Source organism: Pyrgilauda ruficollis, unplaced genomic scaffold (genome assembly GCF_017590135.1).
Source record: "Pyrgilauda ruficollis isolate IOZ18807 unplaced genomic scaffold, ASM1759013v1 scaffold36, whole genome shotgun sequence".
In the NCBI taxonomy this organism is placed as follows: Eukaryota; Metazoa; Chordata; class Aves; order Passeriformes; family Passeridae; genus Pyrgilauda; species Pyrgilauda ruficollis.
The window spans coordinates 2,335,252-2,347,347 of NW_024525045.1; positions in this window are offsets into that span (position 1 = coordinate 2,335,252).

Here is a 12,096-nt window from a genome sequence, read left to right on the forward strand (position 1 = left end):
CTGTGATTAATGTATCTGCTAAATAACATTCGTGTCCTTCACACTATTTCATACTACAGTATTTCAGGCAGTTTAGCCTCCAGCTCACCTATAAATATCCTTGATAAATCTGTGACAGTCCAACCAACAACAATGAGAAATATTTGACAGAGGAAGGAAAAATTTTGCAAAATACATAGTACAGTTCAATGCAATTTGGTAGCTGTACTGTGACCAGTCAGTTGTGCTTTACATGGCACAACATTCATTTCCACGTGGACTTGATTCTTGCTCTACATCTGTACTCCAGCAACACATAAAGGCTCTTTTTCTTGGAGATCTAACTCTAATAATAGAGCAGAGGGTGATGAAAATACCATATTCTGCTCTTACTGTTAATATATTTTAAAATAAGAAAATAATCAATAATAAAGTAATTTCCTTGACTCCTAGGGGAAGAAGTAGGAAAGCTCTGCATGATTATCTGGATGATCTCAAATTCTTCTTTAATAGTTTTTCATTTATTATCAGACTAAAATTTGACACCTAAGATTGCTGATATATACCCTTTTGTGGGCTGCTGCTAGACTGACTCTCTTTACTTTCCCATATTGCATAGTACAAGAGAAATATATTTCAAGTTCTGGCAGTGAGATTGTGATTTGGCAAACAAGAACTAGATGATATTCCACCACTCACCAGCCCTTCAAGAACCTGGGGTAAACACATTAGAAGGGCATTGCCATTAATTGCACAGTCCCACATAGACAGCTACTGACAATTACTTATTCTAGAAAGTGTAAGACATGTCTTGAAAATCCAATGAGAAAGGAATTCTCTAACAGTCAAAAAATTACTAATACAACACATGCTCCTTAGATATCGTATTGATATCTATACTCCTTTACACTTTTAAAGGGAAAAAATCCTAACTATGAACCTGCCTGACTTCACGCACTTTGCTAATTCAGGGCCTCTGGTGATTTACAAATTACCAACAATGGGTCATAAATTTTCTTGTCTAATACAGACTGATAACTCTCATTGTGTGCAAATGACTAAGTCAGCCCTCTTTCAGATGAGGGGGAAAGTTCTTCCACTAATCATCTTCCAATCATTTCATCACAAAAGTCCAAAATTGTCATATAATGGAAAACTCGTAGTGACTTTTCCACTCTGTGACAGGCACACACTTGTCAGTGTGCATGGGGTCCTTTATTTGGATCAGTGCAATACAGAGAGACAAATAAGCTGTAAAACTGAGATTTTTTTGGTATCTATAATGCTCCTTACTAGTGGCATAAGAGAAAAAAAGAACATCTCATACATGTAGCCTCATATTAAGGGGATATTCAAAGTGCAGAATAAGAAACTAATTAGATCTTTGAAACTGTAAAAGGCTACATATTCATATATCAAAATGTTAAAAAATACACTCTCTGCTCCAGAAATTTAAATTACCTTTCTGACAAAAGTGGAGAAAAAAAATAGACTAATTAGATGAAATATCTATAATCAATTTGCTAAAGAACCTTAGCTACCCATTTTTTTAAGAATATCTATAGCACCAGATTCTAAATTATTATACCTTTTTCTCCTTACAAAAGTATTCTACTTGTGAGATTTATTCATAAAGGGAGAGGTCTAAGCCCTAAGAAAGACAAATGACAGAACACATTAACTCATGAGACAGAGCCTTCTGAGGGTTATTCAGCAACTCACTGATTCCCCATATTTTTGTCATGTACAATAGTGGCTTTATGTAGAAGATGAAATCCCCATCCTAGGTACTCTAGGTAGCTTTACAGAACTGTACTTCCCCAAGAATATTTTATTGTGACCATAAATAAGTATTTGTAGAGTACCAGAGATAATTGATGCTAGCTGAGCATAACTCTGTTAATAACAGCTCCTTCCAATGCTCTAAATAAAATTTATTTATGGCCACACAGGAACCATATAAAACACAGTATACACACTACTACAGACATCAAAAACTGGTTAAATAAATGATGTTTCATTTGCATGTGAGGGTAATAAACATTCTTGCATTTGCTGAATTTATTTGTGCCTTACATCACTCTCTGGCTCCCCAGCAGTACATAAGTCTCTGCATCCTCATAAGAATTCTAGCATTTCCTGACTCTTCAGAACTCTTTATATCCCCAGGATTCTTCTTCTCCCATACTAGCCCTACATTAGTTACTGGTATTCCTATATCTGTTTTCACTCATGTGTCTTTTTCAGAGTAACACAATTTTTGTTACCAGCCTTTAAGCCTTTCTAAAATCCTAAATACAACATATAAATATTGACTCTCTTTAAATTAGGGTCAGAAAAACCACTGGCTTAGTCTTGCTTTGCATCAGATACATCCATGTAGGGTTTACAAAGTTGAGAGATAAGCATTAGATATTTTTCCAGATGCCAGTACAACCTGCATCAGCGTGTCATTAGCAAGGATTTTCAGATCTCTGTGTACAAATACTGCACAAAAGCACCTTGCACATCCCAAGGCATTAACTGTTACCTGCAGAGTTAAAGCTCTGGAGTTAAAGAAATGTGCCTAAAAATTGACATGCTGTCTTTGAATATAATACTAATTACATGAAAGATTAGTTTACTTTTAAACTTCAATAAATCATGACTCTGACTTAGTACTCAAAAGACAAAATATACCTACTCAACCTTAATCACATAAATTCTTTCTTCAGCCATCACTCCACAATTTTTCTCCTAGCATGAAAAACAATTCTGATTTCACTTTCTTTTATCAGCGCTCACTTTTTTTTTATTTTATCATGTACCTTCTACTTAATTTATCCAAAGTACCCTTGGTCTAGATATGCTTTATGCTCACATATGCGTGTGTTCAGCAATTTTCTACTTCTAGGATACCTTCCTGCATTAAGTAGAGCCAGAGCTAAAAATCAGCTGAAACAGGTTTGAATCCAATTAATCTTTTAAACAGCATATCACAGGATTTTGGGTACCAGAAAAAAAGGAATGCTCCTCACTTGTAAGTAATGTTCTACGGGCCTGTTCACACAAGGAAGTGACTTCTAAGAAAGATGCAAATGTCAGGGGAGAGTGCTATCCTGAACAGACTTCTTATGTGAGCACCTCTGTACTGCAATGAAAATGTTCACATACTGAGCTGAGCAGTTTCCCCTGTAGGTAAACTCCAAGTGAGCATCCCCAGGAGCAAGTGCAGGTCCTAAGCTCCTTGATTAGTTGGTCATGTTTTCTGAGTGGCTCATTTTTAGTACAAATGCTCCAGATCAAATAAATACCAACACTCTGGAGCAGCAGACTACATTAAACAGAACCCCAGCAGATAAAGCCATGCACTGACAGAGCACAGCTTCTTGTCAGATTTATTCCAGAATCACAGCCAGCACAAGAGGGGCTGAGCCTTCCCCTCTGCTGCTCACACACTCTGCACCCACCCAGCAGTGCCAGTGCTGAGGTTTGTGTCCAAATCTGGATCAGAGCTCTCTTTGAGCACAGATGCCTCCAAAAGGGAGGGCAGGAACAAGTGAGCCTTGACAGGGGAAATCTCCCAGGCTTCTCATGAAGTGACAGCCTCACACCTGCTATCCATGAGATCCCCAATCTGATGTCTCCTACAAAACCCACCAAAAGAAATTAATTTCTTGTCAGACCCTCTAAAAGCACAGTTATTTTTATTGATCTTCATTAATATGCATTTAGAATCCATTCTTGGCTATAATAATTTCTTTTTTTAGGTCCTTTCCTTTAGACCCACAAAACAACCAGGTCTTTAAAGAAAACACCATGGATATTCACTTAATAATTGGCTCTAACACTCAGGATTGATTCCCTCCATCTCTGATTTGGGAAAGGACATTCACAAGCAGGCAAAATTGCTGAAGCAGTTGCTGAAAGGCCTAGCAAGGAAGACTAGGAAAATGTTTGACTTTCAACTACTAGTTGTGGTTAAGTACTAGAATATTTCATGCCCCCTTAGACTGTGAAATTTTTACTTTTCATAAATGCATTAACCTAAGTTGCCTGAATGGGACCTTTTTACTTCATAGCTTCAAACATTAAACAATTTTTGCAAAAAATATGTCTTTCTACTTGATGTTCTGTGATGTCTAGTTTTTAAAAAGGCTTAAGTAAATTTGTATTTTTGGTCTAATATTCTAAACACTTTCATCTGCTCTCTCTGTACTCCATATGCTTTGCTCAATACAAAGATCACTAACAGGCTAAGGCATGAATTTGATGTGTGTTTCCAGGATACAATTAAACTAACAGCCTCCAAGAAATCATATCAAATAACACAGGGCCTAAGGGCCTAATATATTAAAAAATCCAAAAGATTTTTCATATTTACAAGTATATTCTCCTGTTATTTTTGAACAAGTGTCTATTTACTCTACATAATCTATAATTTGTGTTACTAATAGAATGCCAGAGAAATGTGGAAAAATATTCAAAATATACAAAAATAAATCACTTCTCTTTAAGGGGAAACAACTGAAAACAACAAAAACTTCTTCTAGGAATTATCAAAGAGCTGTGTCCAAGCTCCTCTTATCTCAGGTTTGGTATCAGACAAGAAACATCTTTCCTAAAAAGGCAGATTTTTGGCAGACACAGCAATGCCAAAGCAGCAAACAGGAAGGTCAGCACAAACACTCCTGAACAATTCATCAGAATTTGAAAAACCACAAATTTTATGTTCAAAACCTTAAAGGTTTAACAGGAAATATATCCTTAAGCATTATGTATTCATGACAATATTTCCTAAATCTTACTAAGGACTACAAAAGAAAACATTTCTTCTTCTTAAAAGAGGCTTTTGAGGGGTATGGAGCACAATATGTGAGGAACCCAACCCTGCTCAGAGAGTGTTGCAGTGGGGAAAAAAAAGCTGAGTAGTTTCAAATGGAAGCTTTTACAGTTAAAAACATTCTCCCATCATTGAAATACAAATGTTGATTTTTCAATTTCACATTCTATTGTTACTAAAAAAAATGACATTTTAAGAAGTCCTACAACCTTAGCTTGCAGCCTCTTTTTCGTCATTCCATTTGAATTTTTAATATGTTTTTTGTATTTTTGTTTTATTTCTACTAAACATTCAGCTATGATACATGTATTCTATGCTCCTGTCATTTTCCAATCACTTTAGATGATTTTCTTTCCAAACAATAAGTATAAAAAAAATCATTTCTGCTTCACAAGTGCCACTCATGTGGAACTAAACTAAATCAAACAACAATTAACAATATGTTAATGAACTAAGCCAGAAGTTTAATGGAGATGCAAAAAGCATTTCTAACAGCTATAGTGAGGAGATTATCTTAAACAAAAGCTTCCTGCAGCTAAATACATCACATAAACAATAAATTCCAGGTTTTTATTACAAAAATTGATTTCTATTTGCAATAATTGTCAAATTCAGCAAAAGGCAGAGACTAGAAATGAGCATTTCCTGCTACAGATAAAGTGGAAACTTATTCATCTAGTAAAAAGTGGAGCATGGCAACCATAAAACAGAGGGGTTTTGGCAAGTGATCACCATACCTGGTATTATTTTAATAGGCAAAATCCTAGCAGAAGGTATAGTTGTTTCAAACTGAAGATAATGAAATACTGGCTTCAGAGAGACCACAGTCTCCAACAAGAAATGAGTTCTCAGGTTAGGAGATAAAAATATACCTGATATTACAAAAAACAGGTGGTTAATACATCTTAAGTAGGTATATATCTTGTTAGCATAAATCCTATTAACAATAATCTCCATTTTCATATACACATTTTAGCTCCCCCTCACCTGCTGAATTGAATTCTACAATTATTTACATGGAGAAGTATTAGGCAAAGGAAGGTTAGGTTAAAAATCTCCAAAAACATTTATGAATATTTTTTCATCCTTCACAAATTCTTTTAATAGTATTGAATATTAAAACTAAAAAAAGAAACATAATAAAAAAAGTTATTTAGCTAAGAGATATTTAGCTCAGATAATTACTGCATTGATTACTGTTTTGAACTCCTCATTACAGTTCCTCACCATTCATTCTCTATAATTATCAAGAGGAGCCAGTAGTGGTGTCCCCAGCACACAAATGGTGGGCAACACCTGCCTGGGCAGGTTTGTTTTCTGGAATTCAGAGCGGAAGTGAAATTCATCCTTGCTCCAATGGCAGCTTCACCCACTGCTGCAAGATGCAAACTCTGTGTGTAACACACGCAGGGAAAGGACTTTGGCATATCTGTGACCATTCCTGGCCACCACCAACACTCTGAATTTCACTACCAGATACACACAAGCTCATCTGGGTACATCAGTTTTGCCGCACTCCCAAAAGATCTTTGATTTCCAAATAACATTTTTCTTCCTAAAGACAAAACTATTTCAGCCATTTTATAGTTGCCATTTATATGTCTATCTTGTTTATTAATGGTTTTAATTCTGCTTAGAACTCTTTGTAAATGTTTTTCTTAATGTAGTCAACTCATTTTTCTGGCATGGACTTTTCTGTTTGTCTATTGTCCATATGTTCATCAAACCCAAAATATAATTGACTGCAAGCTTATTTGCATGGCTTCCCCATCTGTCCCTGTCAAGTAAACTTTGTTTTATTATTTACTAATGGAAAAATTAACCTTCTGTGCTCTTGAAAAATGAATCAGTCACCTCCATTAGGTAATTTATTGTCCTATTGAATTTGTAAGGCAGACATCCCTTTGCAAAGGAGGGCCCTACTATCAGCAAATATTAAGGGAGGAGAACAAGCACATGGGTGCTACCACTTCCAGCACTGGTCTGCATAACAGTTTCTGCTTCCTTATAGTTGATTAAGCTTTTGTCTTTGTCTAGAGCATCCACAAGACACTACATTATCATTCTGTAATTCAAAAAAAAAAAAATATATACAGGAATTGCAACATCATGGTATTATAAAGCCATTCCTGGAATTATGCCACAGTACATCTGGTTAAATAAATATGGAAACCTGATTCCTTCCAATACACATATATTTAATAGATAAAATCTTGTTCCTACTAGCACTTAACACATGCCAAAATTAGATTTATAAATGAAAAGTGAAATATAAGCACCCTTCAGATTGCTTTATAATTATGCAGCAAGTAGGATTTGCTTCATTTAGACCATGCACACCAATTGCAGCCATAACCCTGACTCCACAGCCTCTGAACGCATCCAAGACACCAGTTTTGCCACATACAGATACAAAGCAGGAGGATATAATTCCCCAAAGGAAACAGTAGGATCTACAATTTATTTTTGCATATAAAGAGGAAAATACCTCTTTAAGAGTGAAGAAAACCTATACTAACAGACAAGGAAGGTAGGAAAGTACAGCACACGTGAGCAGTCCTCATCCACTCAGCTGGCAGGGAACAGCTTTCACCAGCAACAAAGGCTGATGAGTTAGGCTTCAGCACTCTTGTACAACTGTTTTGTGCCAAAATTGAACATAAAAAAAGAAACTGGAGAACTGCCTGGGAACAAAAATTCACTTCCCTGAGGTTTCTGAAAACTAGCATGGTGTAGAGCTGTGATCACCGTTACAGCACAGGTGCTGCCTTGCAAAGGCATTTAAAAAGCAGCAGCACAGAAACAATGTAGTGTGAGGTGTTCTACACCATGTCCCTGGCAGCAGGGCCAGATTCAAACACTGCAAAACTGCTTTGGCAATGAGATTGCAGAGCACGTGAGCACTGTCTGAAAGTATGCACAAATATTTATCCTATCTACACAAATGGGATCAGCAACCTTTACGTTTGAAGGATATTTCTTTACACCAAGCAGAAATAATCAATTAAGCTTTTAATTAATTCCCAAACTGCAAGACTTACTGGTGCATTTACTTAGCTCAGATGCAGATGATGTCTAGGTCTTGTTACTGCCCCTCATATGTTACCATGGATAAAAACAGAAGTTTTCCCCCAAGGTAGATTTCCACTGCAGGGGTATCTCCAAGCAAAGTTGGAAAAAATTATTACCCGTTTCAGCTGAGCAAAGACCCACAAGAAATTAATCCATACAGACACTCCCCAAACAGCGTCAATACATGTTTTCCTGCCATAAATTCAACCCCAGTTTGTTATGACACAGGAGCTGATTGGCATTGCTTTTGACTGATTTTGTAGCTTAGGTCAGTCAGACTCTCAAGCAATCAGGCTCTGTTTCCAATCAAGAGCTTTGGACATAACTAAAACACATAAATGTATTCAGATACAAACAGGAAAAGAAAATATGTACATAAGTATATATATACACACACAGACACCAGTTTGACTCACTGTTGATAGAAGTCCATGTGAGAAAATGCTGAATATTCAGATGCAGGCTTTGCTCATTGCCAGAAACTAAAGAGCAATTTATTCCCTCATCTCTCTTTTCTGTGTGCCACAGAGGAGGAGAGGAGCATCCTCCCACCATTGAACCTTGTTCCGGCACAACTGGACTGGGATGCAAACACCAAAGTGGGGTAGTTGGAAAATTTGTTTGGCCATGCTTTGTGAAGTGACATGGTGCTTTTCTACTCTCCCTTCCCAAAGGGTCCTGGGAAGAGGCAGACAGTATTGGTGGCCTGGCTCTGCCACTTTGTGGCCCAGGAGGAGAAGAGGAGGGCAGGGCTCAGCAGTGACACTGCTTTGCACAGAGCAGCCGAGGTTACCAGTGTATTTTGCACTGTGCATTTCCTGTCTTCCAAAAGTTAGAATTTGAACTTAGCTGAGTATTTCTTGGATTTCAGTGTGTATTTACAATATATGGTGTAGGAAATAAATGTGAAATGAAATAAAGAAATTAATGTAGACACCTTAGACAGGTATACCTCCTGCTTTCAAATAAACACACAGTACTCATAGATTTCTGTGGGAGTCCTGCATGAATAACGACCAAATAAAAACTTTGCAATCTACCTTTATGTGTTCTTATACGTTACAGTTCATAAATATGCAATATTAAAACAAAATATCCTCAGAGAGACCACAACCACCCAGGAAAAAAAAAAAAAAAACCAAAAAAAACACACACACACCACAGAAATAACTTCTTTTACTTAATTTTTAAAAGCTGCAGTGTTGTTGGCATACTTGTCTAACATTTCAGAAATTCAGTTAAAATACACATTCTGTGTTGTTCCCAGATTTTGTAAGCCTGCTCCTTTGAAATACAGGGTACTGCAAATGGAAGTTTTTATGGATACTGAACACACACCCGAGCACAAATTAAAATAAAGTCATCCTATAGCCAGTGGTTCCCAGGCAGTGGCCTTGCTTCCAGCAGAACCTTGAGGTCCTTTGCCAAGGCTGTACCAGACTTCAGATCCCTGACTGACATCATCCAGCTCGTTGCCATCTCTAGGCACTGCTGTGGGATTTGATGCTCTGCCTGCAGGCTGATCTGTGCTCCGTGAGCAGGCTGCCCTGCTCTCAGGAAGGGCAGTGCAGCCCTGCTCAGCCCAGGTGTCTCCTGGCCAGGTGGCACAGCCCTGCTCAGCCCAGGTGTCTCCTGGCCAGGTAGCACAGCCCTGCTCAGTCCAGGTGTCACAGCCAGGTCCCTGCACAGGCTGCAGCTGCTGCCACTGGTCGTTTCCCAGGCAGGAAATCCCAGCTGATAACCTGACCCAGACAGCTGCACCCCAGAGCAATCAGCACCTTGTACACTTGAAGCACTGAGCTAAAGCTGGAGGTGCTAAAGCCAGTGCAAAACAGTCTGCAGGATTAGATGTGCAGACTACTTAGCAAGATTTACTTAGCCACAACAGAGTGAAAATAAAAATCATGAAGTGATAAATTCCTCAGGATGCTGCTCTAATCAGCAGGGTTTACATAAGCGTGTCCTACCTGCGAACTGCACTCAAACATGGAATTATTTAATCAAAAGGAAGTTTAAGTGCTTGAAAGGAAATAAAGGTTTTATTATCTGCAGGCAATTGTTCAGTTGTGGTGTTCTTGTTCATTGTCTGGGGGAACTGAGGTGATTCATGAATACATTCTGCTGCCACTTTGACTACAGATACAAGTTAACCACTGAAATATCAGAACAATTTTTATTTTGGTCCTGCTTAACTGCACCATCTTCTGTCAATGTAAAACATGAATTGCCAAAGGAGAATCAACCAAAAACTAAATTAAAATCAGTTATCAAAATTTCCATGTCACAGGCTCACTTTCCTCCTGTTAAAGGTGATGGAAGTTCAGTAAAGCCCAGTAGTAAGGTGAGGAAAATTAGGCCCTGCAAAAATGGTGAATGGAAAAGTTAAGGAAATATGTGGGGTTCAGTCAGTGTTGCAGCACAAGCAACCCAAGAATCTATAACAATAACCAGAAAACCAAACAAACAACAACAAAAAGTCTTTTGAAAAACAAATAAAAGGCATTAGTGTAGGATTTAATAGACAATTATTTTAAACATTACTTTGACAGAAGTTTGGTGGAATTCTTTTTAATTTGATTTTTCTTTTAATTGTAAATTCACCCTTGTTGTCAAGCTCTTGCTTCAGAGTGGGAAAGACCATTATGTACCTGTTGCTCGAGACTGAAAAAATTACAATTTATCATCTTTTGCGCAGCACATCCAATTACAGTATAAAGCAGGAAGAGTAAAGAAATTTTCACATATTCCACATCTTTTAGATGCAAAAAACAGAATTAATAGAACACCAGTTTGCAAAGCCTTATCTTACTGAATTAATATTGACTTAAAGGTAAATTCAATGTACTCCATATTTTACTTCTGTATAACTTATATTTATGCTAAACTTTCATCATCCTGATTTTTATCAAGTCATATTTTGCTGACATACTTGATTTAGGTGTGATTTTGACTCTCAAATGGTTACATAATCATTGGCCTCCTTTCATAGTCCATTATGTTAACCCAAATCTGCAAAAACACGATTATTTCAGTCTCAGAGCAGTTCAGAGACATTAAATATTCACAAGTTTCCCTTTTAGCTGCTGAGTGACTCCTGAATAACCATTAAAAAAAAACCCACCACCATCTAATAGATGCAATTGTAAAAAATCACTGGCATATGCAGACATTGGTTTATTTCACACCCAGTTGTTACCCTCTTTTGGCAGCAACAAAGTGACAAAATGAAGGGAAAATGAAGCACCTGAACTCTGGTATCATAACACAGATGTTGGACCCAGTGAACGATGCAGATCAGGTCAAGTGTAGCCTGTCTGTGCTGCCCCAGAGAGTGTGCCTGGCATATCTGCAGCTGCAGGGGCAGAGGTTGATGTGTGTAGCAGTGTGACCTACATTTAAGGTGCACATAACCTTTACATTTTCAGTAAACCAGTAACCTGCAATTAACATTTCAAATTCAAAATGTACTGCAGAAGGGCGGTGCTGTTCAACCTACTCTGTCACAAGCAATCATCATTTCCCACTCCTTACACCACCCAAGGCACATGCATAAAACATTTCTTTATCTGTTAGTATCCTCAGATTTCTGCCACCTTGCTGTGTCCAGCATCACACTGACAGACTCCTTTGACCACACAAGCATAAGCAAACATAACAGCAAAAAAAACCAACTGTATGAACACAAGAGCCTTGTGGGGAGAGAAAAATATACAGGTGTAAACAACAGAAAATTTACAGAGTGTGTGTGGAGAGGCAAGGCTGAATTTTTCAGGCCACTGGGAGCACTCCCCTCATTCCACCTGCAGCACTGAAAGAGCAAACACTGGACAGGTATTGCCCTGTTATGTAAGGCAGTGGTTTTGGAAGCAGAGCTGATAGAACTGCTTTACCTTATTCATGGGCCAGCTCCTCAACTGTAATTTCTGGCAGAAGGGGATGCAAATCAGAGACACCTCAAAATTAAGTAAGGAAACAGCCTGTTCTTATCTCCCCCTGGTATCAGAGAGCTCAATTTATTTGGGCAGGATTTTGTTTATTAGCTATGGATGAAGAAATGGTTACCTGACTGCCTGTAGAACTGAAAAGGGAATCTGACTTCCAGGAGGTTTGCCATCTCCTTGTCACACACCTGCTTCCCACTCGCCTGACTGCTGAGTGCTCACAGGGACTCAGGCAATTCTCCAGATATTTGGAGGTATGGCAAGTGCCAGTTGCTCCCACTG